The 16,556-nt window shown below is 40.2% G+C and overlaps 1 protein-coding gene across 4 annotated transcripts in view; it reads right to left on the bottom strand.

Annotated features, from left to right (window-relative positions):
* Nucleotides 1-16,556, bottom strand: part of TMED8 (transmembrane p24 trafficking protein family member 8) — a 44,724-nt gene that overhangs the window by 21,100 nt on the left and 7,068 nt on the right. The window contains exon 2 of one of the 4 annotated variants that reach the window (XM_023184893.3): nt 4,748-4,861. The exons of 2 other annotated variants lie outside the window; for them this stretch is intronic. The gene's annotated coding sequence lies outside the window, so the exon portion shown is untranslated. Of the gene's footprint in view, nt 1-4,747; nt 5,375-16,556 lie in introns of those variants that run through there. One more of the 4 variants, XM_031935751.1, reaches the window with a different exon arrangement.

The raw sequence follows: 16,556 nt of genomic DNA, 5'->3' as shown, positions 1-16,556 counted from the left end.
TTTTTTTTTTTTTTTTTTTTTTTTTTTTTTTTTGAGATGGAGTCTCGCTCTGTCTCCTGGGCTGGAGTGCAGTGGCCGGATCTCAGCTCACTGTAAGCTCCGCCTCCCGGGTTTACGCCATTCTCCCGCCTCAGCCTCCGGAGTAGCTGGGACTACAGGCGCCCGCCACGTCGCCCGGCTAGTTTTTTGTATTTTTTAGTAGAGACGGGGTTTCACAGTGTTAGCCAGGATGGTCTTGATCTCCTGACCTCGTGATCCGCCCGTCTCGGCCTCCCAAAGTGCTGGGATTACAGGCTTGAGCCACCGCGCCCGGCCTCTTTAACCAATTCTTAATCTTCTACTGGTAGAGCTAGTGCTTATTCCAAATCTTTCATTGTTATAGACAATGATGCTGTATCTTTCACTGTTAGAGATAATGATGGTCTATTAGCAGTATCTACAACCCTTTCTTAAGAACCTCCCCTGTCAACAGCCTTGAAAGTGGTAGTTCCTATGATGAAGGTACATTATGTTGGCCATAGTTCATTGGTTTTGGGTGAGCACCCGACCAAAAGTCAGTCCAATTCTCTTCCGTAAAATCTGGAGTTGGTATCCAAGACAGAAACAGGCTGTGGAGAACCTTTGTGAGTTTAGGAGCTGAGCTTGCCTTTTGGGAGAAGCCTTCACAGGCCATGTAAAAGCAGATGACTAAGCAGAGAAGATAATTTTCAAAGAGAGTACAATGATGCATTCAAGTAAAGGGAAAGAGAAACAAGGGGACCTCTGGGTTTAGGAGAGAAACAGACCAGAGAGGCTACTTTGTAATCCCATGAAGTTCAAGTGTGTTCCTCCAATTGGAGTCTGTAAGAAGCCTTACATACTAACAATGAGCTCTTTTCTTCTTTTTATTGTGAAATAAACCACACATATGAAAGACTGCATGAAAAGAAGATACAAAGCTAAAATATTAATAATACAAATACCTGCATACCTACTAACTAGGTGAATTATTAGTACTTTAGAATTCCCCTGCCCAATGCCCTTTCCTATCCTATATTCCCTGTTCCAAATTCTGAGTAAATTATTCCTTGTTATTCTTTATATATTTTAATTAATTACTGTTTAAAAACCTTTTTTATTGTAGAAAATGTTAAACATATACAAAATCACAAAATTGTATAACAGTAGAACGAAGACTCACGCACCCTACCTACCTTCTCAACAAGATTTTATTTGGCCTTTTTTCCTCCATGCCCTACCTTCTTGGCCCATCCACCAATAGTGGATTACTTCAAACAAAGCCCAGACGTCATTGTATCTACCATTACATTCATTTACAACAAATTGCTAAAGAAAAAGACTTTCAACACAGGTACAACAACATTATCATTCCTACAAAATTGGCAGTTCCTTAATATCATCTCATACCCAGCCCATGCTCAAATTTCTCCAAGTTGGCTCCCAGAATTTCTTTTTAGGAGCTGGTTTGTTTGAATCAGATTCCAAATAAGGTTCACACACTAAATTTACCTTATAGATCTCTTAATCTACATTAATCTTCACCACCGTGGGTCTGTATACAATATATTTGTTGAAATTTTTAAAAGCTGATCTGCAGACTTTTCAAACATTCTGAATTTGGCTGATTGCCTTTTCATGGTATCACTTAACAGATTATTTTATGCACTCTATTCCTATAAACCAGTCATAGATGTAGAGCTTCACTGTCCAGGATAGTACTTACTAGTACACGTGGCTAAATTTAAATGTAAAAGAATTTAAAATTCGGTCCACCCCATCTCAACCAGCCACTTTTCAAATACTCAAGAGCCATGAGTTGCTAGTGGTTACTGTTGCCAAGGAGCACGTTTTCACCGTCAAAGCAATTCTACTGGACTGTGCTGATCTAGAGGCTTGACTCAATTCAGATTCAGTTTTGTTCTTGAAAGAATACTCCAGAAATAACATATGTAATTCCTATTGTATTACATTAAGAGGCATATAATCTATGGTTATCACAAGTTTAATGATAAAGATTAGTTTCATGCTTTCAGCCTAATCCACCATCCAGCTCCTCATTAACCCTGCACTTAGTGGCTTTAGCAGGCATTGATGATCCTTGTCTAAAATAGATACAGGATTTCATTAAAAACTAGAAAATGACTTTTCCAATTCCAGCACTTTCTACAGTTGTTCTTAGTTGGAATTCTACTAAAAACAAAACAAAACTTCCCCTCACCAACTATTTGGCTACTCTGACACAGTCATAAGAGAAAAGCAGGATAAAGACTTGATCCTTCACCAACTGAGTTAGAATCATAACAACCTCCAAAGGTAACCAGTGATTTGTTTTTTGAAGTATTGTTAGAAACACATGAATTTTAACATATTTTACGTGCTTCGAGTTTTCCTAATTTTGGCCTGTAGGAGCTCCTTAAAGTTGGCTCTTGTGTCCTTTTAAGACGACACCAGTGGTCTTGCTTATAGCATAAGTCCTGAGCTTTAAAATCTTATAAATGCCTGTCCGACACTTGGAATCAACTATTTCTCTAAGGAGCCCTGGTTCTTTTTCATTAGATATTGTATTTAAAGGCTGGGCACGGTAGCTCACACCTGTAATCCCAGCACTTTGGGAGGCTGAGGCGGGTGAGCTGGAGACCAGCCTGGCCAACATGGTGAAACCCCATCTCTACTGAAAATACAGAAATTAGCTGGGCATGGTGGCACATGTCTGTAATCCCAGGTACTTGGGAGGCTGAGGCACAAAAATCGCTGGAACCTAGGAAGCAGAGGTTGCAGTGAGCTGAGACTGTGCCAATGCACTCCAGCCTAGGTGTTGGAGTAAGACTCTGCCTCAGGAAAAAAAAAAAAAGAAATTGTATTTAAAGACCACAATCAAGGTAAAACATTACACATATGTCACACATACACACACGAATATATATATATATATACACACACACACACACACACACACCCTAAATGTCATATATTAATATCATATATAAAAATATACATATAAGGCCAGGCACGGTGGCTCATGCCTGTAATCCCAGCACTTTGGGAGGCCAAGGCAGGTGGATCACGAGGTCAGGAGATCGAGACCATCCTGATCAACATGGTGAAACCCTGTCTCTACTAAAAACACAAAAATTAGCTGGGCGTGGTTGCCCAGAGGTTGCAGTGAGCTGAGATTGTGCCACTGCACTCTAGCCTGGGCGACACAGCAAGACTCCATCTCGAAAAAAAAAGAAAAAACATCCTGTAATCTGAATTAGAAGTATTTGCATGAATTCATTTTACATGTGCGTGTGTGTATATCTATCTATATATATATATTTATATATATTTTTTGAGACGGAGTCTCGCTCTGTTGGCCAGGCTGGAGTACAGTGGCACAATCTTGGCTCACTGCAAGCTCCGCCTCCTGGGTTCACGCCATTCTCCTGCCTCAGCCTCCTGAGAAGCTAGGATTACAAGGTGCATGCCACCACGCCCAGCTAATTTTTGTATTTTTAGTAGAGACGGGGTTTCACCATGTTGGTCAGGCTGGTCTCGATCTCCTGACCTCGTGATCCACCCGCCTTGGACTCCCAAAGTCCTGGGAGCCACCACACCCAGCCCAGATTACAGGATTTTAACCTAACTTTAATTCTATATTTGTATTTTTCGGTCTTGTTGTGGAACATCCTGGATCTTAATAATATTCACATATATACACATTTGCTTTATTCTACAATGTAAACATAATAGTCTTAAGAATAACAATATAACTAAAGATATGGATGTTATAACACTCTTCTCCTTAGCTTTTAATCTTCCATTATTTGTTTTTGAAAACATAAGGAAATACATATACATATAGTTGTATGTTGCCCCCATCTTAGAAAAAAATACACATTCTTCTTCTGCAGCTTTTTTTTGGGGGGGGGACAGGGTCTTGCTGTGTCCCCAGGCTGGAGTACAGTGAGTGGTGCCATCACAGCTCACTGCAGTCTCAACCTCCCCAGCTTAAGTGATTCTTCTGCCTCAGCCTTCCGAGTAACTGGAACCACAGTCCCACGCCACCATACCTGGCTATTTTTTTTAATTTTTTTGCAGAGATGGGGTTTTGCCATGTAGCCCAGGCTGGTCTCAAACTCCTGAGCTCAAGCAATATGCCCACCTCGGACTCCCAAAGTGCTAGGATTGCAGGCATGAGCCACTGCGCCCAGCGGCAACTTGTTTTTATCACTTAACAACATAGCCTAGAAGAGCTTTCAAGTTGGTGAATTTACCTACATTCCAGAGCAGTGGTGCAACCCAACTCCATGCAGACGGAAGCTCCTGCACTCAGGACCCTTCCAGGCCTCGCCCTGTGTACCTCTTCATCTGGCTGTTTATCCTTTACAATAAACCAGTAAACACAGGCCGAAATTCTCCACATGTCTCCCAGTAATGTCCAAGTTTTTATCCCAGTGTCACAAAGAAAGATCCATGATGAAACAACATGACCTACCCAGGACAACCTACAATGACCTGAAGACATTTACTGGGGAGCTGTGTAGTTTTCATAATATCCACTCTCAAGTAAAAGTGAAGAGTGGCTTTCTACTTGATCAAAAAACAGTTTAAAAAGAAATATTAATGAATATCAAAGGAATAATGAAACCTGGCCTCGATGCCACTCTAGTACACACAGGTGGAGGCAAACCTTTGTTGTTAGATGTCTGAGCTGCAAAGAAAAGATCCACATGATTATCTGGAGATGTTCTGATAAATGGAGTACCTCAATCTGCCAATTTCAAATGTAATTCAGGTTCTGTGGTACAGGATATCATCATGGGCACTCTGACAGTGAGAAAAAATGTACAGCTCTCAGCAGCTCTTTGGCTTTCAACAACTATGACAAATAATAGAAAAAAAAATGAATGAATTAACATGGTCATTCAAGAGTTAGGTCCAGAAAAAGTGGCATTCCAAGATTGGAACTCCATTCATGGTGTGTCTGGAAAAGATTACACAGATCTTCCTCATTACTTTAAATTTTTTATTGCATATGTTTAAGGTGTACAACGTAATGTTTTGATGTATATATAGACGGTGAAATGGTTACCATATCAAGAAAATCAATAAATCCAGCGTCCCACAGATATCCTCTCTTTTTGTGATGTTGAACACCTTTTTATATACCTGTTGGCCATTGTGTGTGGCAAGAGCACCTAAAATTTACTTTTAGCAAAAATCCCAAGCACAATATTAACCATAGTTCTCTTATTGTACATTATATCTCTAGACTTGTTCATCCTATGTATCTCTACTTTGTATCCTTTGACCTACACCTCTCCCTTTCCTCTACCATCACTACCACCACCTCTAGTAACCACTATTTTATTCTATTTCTGTGTACTTGACTTCTTTTTTTTTTTTTTTAGATTACCTATATAAGTGAGATCGTGCAGTATTTTTCTTTTTGTGTTTGGCTTATTTTACTTAATACAGTGTCATCCAGGCTCATCCATGTGTGACAAATGGCAGGATCTCTTTCTTTTATAAGGCTAAATAACATTCCTCTGTGTATATGTATGCACACCACAGCTTCTTTATTCATTTGTCTGTCAACGGACACATGGATTGTTTTCATATCTTGGCTATTGGGAATAATGCTACAATGAACAGATATCTGAGGTGGTGATTTCACTTCCTTTGGGTATACACTGAGAAGAGGGATTACGGGGTCATGTGGTAGTTCTACTTTTATTTAGGAATTTCCACACTATTTTTCACAATGGCTGCATCATCTACATTTGTACTAACAGTTGTTATCTCTTACCAAAGATAAGTCATCCTAACAGGTATGAGGTGATATATCTCATTGTGGTTTTAATTTGCATTTCCCTTGTGACTACTGATGTTGAACATCTTTTCATGTACCTATTGGCCATTTTTACATCTTCTTTGGAAAAATATCCATTCAGATCCTTTGCCTTTTTTTTTTTTTTTCAGATGGTGTCTGACTCTGTTGCCCAGGCTGGAGTGCAGTGACACAGTCTCAGCTCACGGCAACCTCTGTCTCCCAGGTTCAAGTGATTCTCCTGCCTCAGGCTCCTGGGTAACTGGGAATACAGGTGCATGTCACCATGCCCAGCTAATTTTTTTGTATTTTCGTAGAGATGGGGTTTCACCATGTTGACCAGGCTGGTCTCAAACTTCTGACTTCAAGTGACCTACCCACCTTGGCCTCCCAAAGTGCTGGGATGACAGGCATGAGCCACCATGCCCAGCCCATTTCCATTCTTTTGCATGTGGAAATCCAGTTTTCCCAGAACAATTTATTGAAGAGACTGCCTTTTCCCCACTGTGTCCTCTTAGTACCTTTGCTAAAAATTAGTTGGTCATATATGCTTGGGTTTATTTCTAGGCTCTCAATTCTGATCCGCTGGTCTGTGTGTCTGTTTTTATGCCAACACCATACTGTTTTGATTACTACAGCTTGTAACAGAATTTGAAATCAGAAAGTGTGATGCCTCCAACTTTTTCTTTCTTAGGATTGCTTGTATATTCAGGGTATTTGTGGTTACATACAAATTTTAGAATTGTTTTTTCTATTTCTGTGAAGAATGTCATTAGAATTTGGACTGGGATTGTGTTAAATCTGCATACTGCTTTGGGTAGTATGAACATTTGAACAACATTAATTTTTCCAAATCATGAACACAGGATGTCTTCCCATTTGCTTGTGTCTTCTTAATTTCTTTCATCAGTGTTTTATAGTCTTAAGTGTCCAGATCTTTCTGTTTAAGTTTATTCTTAAGTATTTTTTTCTTGAGACAGGGTCTCTGTAACCCATGCTGGAGTGCAGTGGCACAATCACAGCTCACTGCAGCCTCGACCTCCAGGGCTCAAGCGATCCTCCCACCTCAGCCTCCCGAGTAGCTGGGACAACAGGCATGGGCCACCATGCTAGGCTAATTTATTAAGTATTTTTATGCTACTGTAAATTGGGATTATTTTCTTGATTTCTTTTTTGGATAGGTTGTCACTGTGTACAGAAATGCAACTGATTTTTGTACACTGATTTTTTTTTCTTTTTTTGAGACGGAGTCTCACTCTGTCGCCCAGGCTGGACTGCAGGGGCCGGATCTCAGCTCACTGCAAGCTCTGCCTCCCGGGTTCACGCCATTCTCCTGCCTCAGCCTCCCGAGTAGCTGGGATTACAGGCGCCCGCCACCTTGCCCAGATAATTTTTTTTGTATTTTTAGTAGAGACGGGGTTTCACCGTGTTAGACAGCATGGTCTGAATCTCCTGACCTCGTGATCCGCCCGTCTCGGCCTCCCAAAGTGCTGGGATTACAGGCTTGAGCCACTGCGCCCGGCCCATACACTGATTTTTATCCTGCAACTTTATTGATGTCATTTATTAATTCTAAGTTTTTTTTGTAGAGTCTTTGGGGTTATTTACATATAAGATCATGTCATCTGCAAATGGACATAACTTCTACCATTCAGCTAACTGTATGCCCTTTTTTTTTCTTGTCTGCTTGCTCTTGCTAGCACTTCCATTACTATGTTGAATAGAAGTGGTGAGAGTGGTCATCCTTGCCTTGTGCCAGATCATAGAGAAAAAGTTTTCATTTTTCCACATTGACTATGACACTGGCTTTGGATTTTTCACAAGTAGTCTTTATTATGTTGAGTAAATTTCCTTCTATATCTAAAGTTGTTGCCAGTTCAAAATAAGCTATTCTAACTATAAGATGATGTTCTATATAAGCCTCATGGTAAACACAAAGCAAAAAACCACCCCAGATAAACAAATAATAAAGAGAAAGGAATCAAAGCTCAACATTACAGAAAATCACCAAATCACAAAGGAAAATAACAGAGGAAGAAAGGAACAAAGGCTCTACCAAACAACCAGAAAACAATTAACAAAATAGCAGAAGTAAATCCTTACCTATAAACAGTAAGTTTGAATGTAAATGGATTAAGTTCTCCAATGAGAAGACACTGAGTGGGTGAATGGATTTTAAAAAACTAAGACCCAACCTATATGCTGCCCACAAGAGACTCATTTTAGCTTTAAGAACACATTCAGGCTGAAAGTCAAAGAATTGAAAAAGATATTCCATGTTAACAGTAACCAAGAAAGAGCACAGGTGGCTGTACTTAGACAAAATAAAGTCTAAAAACTGTCACACGAAACAAAGAAGGCCATTATTTGATGATAAAGGGATCAAGCCATCAAGAGGACATAACAATTATGAATATATATGCACTCAACATCAGAGCACCTAAAGGTATAACCCAAATTTTAATAGACGTGAAGGGGGAAATAGATAGCAATATAAAAAAAGTAGGGGGCCTCAATATCCCATTTTCAACAATAGATAGATCAACTAGACAGAAAAGTAATAAGGAAATATTAGACTTGAACTACACTTGGGACCAAATGGGCCCAACAGACATATACAGAACTTTCCATACAACAGTAGCAGAATACACATTCTTCTCCACTGCATATGTAACATTCTCCAGAACAGATCAGACGTTAGGCCACAAAACAAGTCTTAACACATTTATAACTGAAATCATACAAATATTATTTCCAACCACAATGGTAAAACACTAGAAATCAATAACAGAGGGAATTCAGGGAAAATCACAAAGATGTGGAAATTAAACAACCTGCTCGTGAACAACCAACAGATTAGAGAAGAAATCAAAAGAGAAAACGTATCTTGAGACAAAAGAGAATGGAAATATAACATACTAAAACCTATGGGATGCAGCAAAAGCAAAAGCAATTCTAAGAAGGATGTTTATAGCAATAAATTCCTATATTAAAAAAGAAGAGGCCAGGCATGGTGGCTCAGGCCTCTAATCCCAGTACTTTGGGAAGCTGAGACAGGAGGCTCACTTGAGTTCCAGGGTGCAGTGAGCCATAATCATGCCACTGCACTCCAGCCTGGGTGACAGAGTCAGACTCAGTCTCTAAAATAGTAATAATAATAATATCTCAAATAAATAGCCTAACATTATTCCTCTTTTTTTTTTTTTTTTTTTTTTTTTTTTTTTTTTAATGTTGTCTAGGCTGTACTCAAACTCCTGGGCTCAAGCATTCCTCCTGCCTCAGCCTCCTGAGTTGCTAGGATTCAGGTGCATGCCACAGCTGGCTCATTACTTTTTAAACTGGCATACTTGACTGTGTGGACGTACACCATACTCATGTCCCTACTGACAGATATTAGGGTTATTTCCAGTCTATTACTATTGCAAACTGTGCTACAATGCCGTGTGCATATTTCATATTTTCGCCAGTGCATCTTTGGGATAGATTCCTGGGAGTGGAATTTCTGAACCATATTCTCCACAAGGATCATCTATTTTACATTCATTGCATCAATATATGAGTACCTCTTTCCCCACACCTGGCACATCAGAGCATGTTGTCAAACTGTTGGAAAATTGGCAGAACTTGATATGTGAAGAATGGTATAATAATTTTAATTTGCACTTCTCTTATCTTTTAATGCATTAGAGCACTTTTTTTTTTTTTTCTGAGACAGGATCTTGTTCTACCACCCAGGCTGGAGTGTAGTGTTACGATCACAGCTCACTGCAGCCTTGACCTCTAGGGCTCAAGTGTAGTTTTACGATCACAGCACACTGCAGCCTTAACCTCTTGAGTAGCTCCTAGCTACTCAGGAGACTGAGGCTAGGACCACAGCCGTGCATCACCACATCTGGCTAATTTTAAAATATTTTTGTAGAGATAGGGTTTCCCTATGATGCCCAGGCTGGTCTCAAACTCCTGGGCTCAAGCAATCCTTCCACATGGGCCATCCAAAGTGTTAGGATTACAAGCATGAGCCATGATTTTTTTTTTAAGATGGGGTCTCACTGTGCTACCCAGGCTGGAGTCTGGTGGCATAATCATAGCTCACTGCAGCCTCAAACTCTTGGGCTCAAGTGATCCTCCTGCCTCAGCCTCCCAAGTAGTTGAGAATACAGGCACCCTCGCCACCCCCAGCTTGCATTTTGTTATCTAAGCCTTTTTTTACTTCATTTCTATAGGACAAGTCCCCAGGACTGAAAAACCTTGTCAAGGTATACACATGAACACTTTTATACACATTGCCCAATTTCTCTCCAAAATTTACTTCTAGTGGGAGTGGATATCCGAGTGTAACCGTTTCCCCACATTCTCACTAACACTAGGTATAATCATTCCTTATAACTGCTACCATTCTATAGATAGAACATGATGAAACACTACTGTTTTAATTTGTCATCCTTTAATAGCTCATATGGCTGAAACAAGCTCTTTTATGCATAAAAATCAGTTGCCTTCTTTGTTGTTTAATAAATGAATTCTGACCACACATACTACTTAACCTACTTTTTCCACTCAACAATGATATTTATCCATTTAAAGCAGCCCACTGAATCTCCTTCAAATATCACTCTGCCAAATATTTTGCCAAAATCAAAATATACTATATATACAGCAACCACATGAAAAAGGGAAATTTGAGTTAATGACTTTGCCTAAATTCAACAGAACTTTACTGGGCCCCTGCTATACGTCAGGCAGTACATTCCATGCAGGGAATATACAGTTAAATTAGACATGATTTGTGCCCTCAAGGACCTCAGCCTAGTGAGGAACATAAACTCATAAACAGACAGTTGTAATGTAAGTGTGGTATCCTTTAGGATAGAATTATGCACTAGATGTCACGGATACACATGTAGTTAACTAATTTAGGGAATAAAGGTGTCAAAGGAGGTTTCCTAAAAGCGATGATAATTGCACTGCCTTCAAGAATGACCAGGACTTGGCCAAGTCAAGTGAAAAAGGGCACTGCAGGCAGAGGAAGCTGAATGAACAAAACCAAGAACACAAAAAAATACCACCATGGCAGTTCAGTGTGGCTGGAAGCCATTGCACAAATGCAGAGAGATGAACTGAGAGCCACAGGTCCCAGTGATTTAACTTGATACTACCAAATTCCTAGTAAGTGCCTGGCCACATCCTAGGTACTGGAGAGAATATCCAAAGCAGACATAGTTCTGGCTCTCATGAAGCTTTCGATCTAGCAGGAAAAAGCGTGTGAAGGTCCTTTATCCCAAAGGTGATTAATAATTTTAAGCTAGGAAATGACATGGTCAAATCTGTATTTTTTTAGTACAATTCTATGGCAGCCATAGGTAAGATGGATTTTACAAGATCAGATAGGAGGCCTCTGTAGAAGTCCATGAGAGAGAGAAAGGACCTAACTAGTAATGAAAGACTAGAAAGGCTACAATTAGAAAATAATTAGGCAGTCAAATGTGCTTTTATTTCGCCCATGCTGGCTCCTAGCAACACGTATTTTCTTTACATTCAAATGACATATTCCACTGAAAATCTGGACCAATTTTAATGGTCTCCAGATTCTGGATTATACTCTTTCCCTTCAGGATAACTAGTATATATGTCCATTTCTAGTCCCAGACATCCCTCAAAGATGGTGCACAATTATATTTGCAGGTTATTTCAGGACTCCAGACATAGCAGTCATCTGTCAATCTTCTGGCTTTCAAAAATACTCAACCTTTTCCTCCATGGGGAGAACTGTCACTGACAATAGTGGAAGTCAAAATGGAAGATCCTTCTCTTCTCAGTACCAGGAAGTCAGGGAACAACCACATAATCTAAAATATTTCCACCTTTAACAGGTGAAACAGGAGTGGGACAAAGGAAAGACAGAATTCATCTAATGGCAGCCAAACAGCCAAGCTGTTCTTGCTGCTTAGCCTCTGGAGTCCTCCAGCCTTCTAACAATTTAGTGAGCCTTCTTTATCCTTCTAATAAATCCTCTTTCTGCTTAAGGCAGCCAGAATTAACTTATATGGCTTTTAAAAAGAACTCTGACCAAAATTCCTGGATAGAATTTCACTGGGTCCAGAAATCTGAACTTAATTAAAGTACCTAGCTATTCTATCTTTATTCTGATCATCTTTGTTATTATAACCAAGAATCAGTGGTGACTTACTATATGTCAATTATTTTCTAAGTTTTTTGTAGGCATCATTATACTGAATAGTCACTGAATTGCATGGAATTATAGAACCACTGAAGTTGATACTATTATTACTCCCTTTCTATAGTTTAAGAAATTGAAGCTCGGAGAAATCAAGATGCCCAAGATGACCAGCAAATACAAATAGAAGTGATATGCACTCAGGCATTCCAAGACCAAAGCCAGCATTCTTATTAACTACATTATACACTGACTCTTTTCTTTTTTTTTTGAGACAGAGTCTCGCTCTGTCACCCGGGCTGGAGTGCAGTGGCTGCATCTCAGCTCACTGCAAGCTCCGCTGCCGGGTTTACGCCATTCTCCTGCCTCAGCCTCCCGTGTAGCTGGGACTACAGGCGCCCGCCACCTCGCCCGGCTAGTTTTTTGTATTATTTTTAGTAGAGACGGGGTTTCACCGTGTTAGCCAAGATGGTCTCGATCTCCTGACCTCGTGATCCGCCCGTCTCGGCCTCCCAAAGTGCTGGGATTACAGGCTTGAGCCACCGCGCCCGGCCTATACACTGACTCTTGTAAAAATCTTTTCTAGGCTGGGCGCGATGGCTCCCGCCTGTAACTGCTGTACTTTGGGAGCCCGAGGCAGGCAGATGGCTTGAGGTCAGGAGTTCCAGAGCAGCCTGGCCAACATGGGGAAACCCCATCTCTACTAAAAATACAAAATCAGCCAGGCGTGGTGGTGTGTCTGTAATCCCAGATACATGGGAGGCTGGGGCAGGAGAATCGCTTGAACCTGAGAGGCAGAGGTTGCAGTGAGCTGAGATCACACCACTGCACTCCAGCCTGGGTGACAGAGCAAGACTCTCTGAAAAAAAAAAAAGTAAATCTTTTCTATTGTGAAATATAACGCAAATGTAGAAGAGTACACAAAAGTGTATACCTCAATAAATTATCACAAACACTACCCAGGCCAAGAAATAGAACATTTCCAATACTCCAGAAGCCCCATTCATGATCTTCCCAATCATCACCTGATCCTTTCCTCCTTAAGGTAAGAAAACCATTATCCCAACTATGGACATTATTTCCTCACTTTCTTTATAGCTGGGCCACCTAAGTAAGCATTCCTAAACAGTGTTGCTTCACTGGGCCTGTTTTTTGAACTCTATAGAAAGGAAAATGATACAGAATATTTTCTTTGGGGTCTGGCTTATTTCAGTCATTATTTTGATGCATCCCTCAAAAGATGCATCAAAAGATGCATCCATGTAATTGTATGTAGGTTTGTTAACTTTCTTTTTCTTCTTCTTTTTTTGAGACAGTCTCACTCTTGTTCCCCAGGCTGGAATGCAATGGCGCAATCTCGGCTCACTGCAACCTCTACCTCCCAGCTTCAAGCGATTCTCCTGCCTCAGCCTCCTGAGCAGCTGGGACTACAGGCACCCACCACCACGCCCGGCTAATTTCTATATTTTCAGTAGAGACAGGGTTTCACCATGTTGGCCAGGCTGGTCTCGAACTCCTGACCTCAGGTGATCCGCTTGCCTCAGCCTCCCAAAGTACTGGGATTACAGGCATGAGCCACCATGCCCAGCCAGTTTGTTCACGTTCATTGCTGTACACTATTCCATGAATCCACCATGAGCTACCTATCTATTGTTGATGATACTTAGGTTAACTCCAGTTTGGGGCTATTTTGAATAATGCTGCTATGAATATTCTTGTCTCTTGGCTACAGTGCATGCATTTATGTTGGATATAAATGTCAGAATAGAATGGTTAAGTCATAGAAATTTGAATGTTAAATTTCAGTAGATAATGCTGAACTATTTTCTAAAGGGGTTGTACCAAATATAATGCTACCAGCATTGTAGCATCATTTCCACTACTCTGGACCTTCTCTGACACTTGGTCATGTTAACATTTTTTATCTGGGCCATTCTGGTAGATGTATGCTAATTTAGTTTGTATTTCACTGATGATTCGTATTTCTTGGCCATTAAAAAAATCTTCTTTTGTGAAGTGCCTGTCCAAGTCTCTTACCAATTTCATTACTGGTTTGTCTTTTTTATTACTTATTTATTTATTTTATTTAGAGACAGAGTCACGCTCTGTTGCCCAAGTTGGAGTACAGTGGCTCACTGCAACCTCCACCTCCTGGGTTCAAGAGATTCTTCGGCCTCAGCCTCCCCAATAACTGGGACTACAGGTATGTGCCACCACACCCGGCTAATTTTTGTATTTTTAGTAGAGACAGGGTTTCACTATATTGGCCAGGCTGGTCTCGAACTCCTGACCTCATGATCCACCCACCTCAGCCTCCCAAAGTGCTAGGATTACAGGCATGAGCCATTCACACCCAGCCTCTTTTTATTATTTATAGGAGTTTTGGATACAAACCTTTTGTCAGGTATTATGTATTATAATTACCTGCTTCCACTCTGTGACATGACTTTTCCCTTTTAATGGTGGCCTTTGATAAACCAAAGTACTTTCGTGTATTCAAAATTTATCAAATTTTCCTTCCTTAGTCTTTGTGTGTCCTAAGATGTCTTTTACTATACTGAGATCCAAAAATATTCTCCTGTATCCTATAGGTGCTTATGCACTGCCTTTCACATACTGTTCTATAATCTACCGAGTTGATTTTTTGTGTATCATGTGTGAGGTAAAGATTAAGTTTCTTTACTTTCCTTTCTCTTAGAATATTCAATTGTCCCAGAAACATTTACCTTCTCTTACCCACTGCTCTATGTTAACAATCTTTGTTGCAAAGCAAGTGTCCATATAAACATGTTTCTAAGCTTTTGATTCTATTCCTAGAGCCTGACTACTCTTTAAAAACTTTAAAATAAGTCTTGATGTTGGATGGAACAAATCTTTCCATGTCGTTGTTCTTATTCAAGAGTGTCCTTGCTATTTGAGGCCTTCCATTTCTATATGTATTTTAGAACCAGCTTGTCAAAGCCACCCAAAAATCCCAATTCGTGAACTTAGCTGTTTCTGAAGCTGAGTTGCACTCCCTGCAACGACCTACTTTTAGGGCATGGCCTTTCATGGCCCTAACCCAAAGGAAATGGAGTTCACCAGGCTCCCCCTTACATGATGGGTCCTGAACACTAATCCATTTCCTGTTACTTTAGTTCAAAGAGGCACTTTTCATGACCTTGTCACTCAGCTTCCCCACTCAGGAATCCAGCATGTACCCCCAGGAGACAAAGAAGCCCCAAAATAGACTCTTGTCCTTGGATCTCTATAGCTTTCGCATGGATCACAGCTAGGTAATTCTTCATTATCCTTCTATCTCTCCAGTATTTTCCAGCAGATGTTTATATTTCACCCATATTTTCTAATTATCCCTGATGAGAGATAATTACCTAGTCTACCATTACTGACAACAGAAATCCATATTGCCTATTTACCCGTATCAATCTGAATATACCTGAGTGAATAAAATAGAAACAAAAATAGAAGTTTTAAAATTCTGCCCTCTGCCAGGCAAAGTGGCTCATGCCTATAAGGGAGGCTGAGGCGGGAGGGCTGAGGCAGGAGGGCCGAGGCGGGCAGATCACAAGGTTAGGAGTTCAAGACCAACCTGGCCAGCATGGTGAAACCCCATCTCTACTAAAAGTACAAAAATTAGCCGGACGTGGTGGCATGTGCCTGTAATCCCAGCTACTTGGGAGGTTGAGGCAGGAGAATCGCTTGAACCCAGAAGGCAGAGGTTGCAGTGAGCCGAGATCATGCCACTGCACTCCAGTCTAGGCGACAAGAGTGAGACTGTCTCAAAAAAAAAAAAAAAAAAAATTCCTGCCCTCCGTTATTGATTAATTGATTAATAATATCAGTTTGTCTAAGTAGTATGTCTATCCCCCTTTGGCTTATCCTGTCCTTTGGATCATAATGAAGACTTCAAAAAGGTTAAATTTTTAGATAGAAATGAAACTAGCACAAAAATAATGAAAGACAGTAATGGATTTAAAGAATAACATAAAATTAATCTCTAAAGAGACTTATAACCTTTATTTTATAAAAAATTCACTGAGAGAAAAAGGTCTAGAAAATGTCAGTTCCTGATGAGCAGAAACAGAATACAGACCTATAGAAAGGCTCTTATTTAGGATATAAACATAGTGAAGTCTCACGCCAAGCTTGTGTGTATGTATATCTATGTACACATATATTTATATATTTTAAAGACTATTTTTATTAACTATTTCTGAATAGTTAATTTATCTACATTATTCAGAATTCAAAAAGCATACAAGTATACAGTGAAAATTTCGTCCCATGTCAGTTCCTACCTCCAAGAGCAATCAATGTTATTCAGTTTTGTGGTCTTCCAAACATGTTTTATGCATATAAAAAGTATATGTGTGTGTGTGTGTGTATATACACACACATACTTTTTCACTTTTTTACACAAAAAATGGGCATGCTTAAGGCCGGGCACGGTGGCTCAAGGCTGTAATCCCAGCACTGTGGGAGGCCGAGACGGGTGGATCACGAGGTCAGGAGATGGAGACCATCCTGGCTAACATGGTGAAACCCCGTCTCTACTAAAAAATACTAAAA

This window comes from Piliocolobus tephrosceles, chromosome 6, assembly GCF_002776525.5.
Source record: "Piliocolobus tephrosceles isolate RC106 chromosome 6, ASM277652v3, whole genome shotgun sequence".
Classification (NCBI taxonomy): domain Eukaryota; kingdom Metazoa; phylum Chordata; class Mammalia; order Primates; family Cercopithecidae; genus Piliocolobus; species Piliocolobus tephrosceles.
This window is presented reverse-complemented; position numbering and strand designations above follow the sequence as displayed.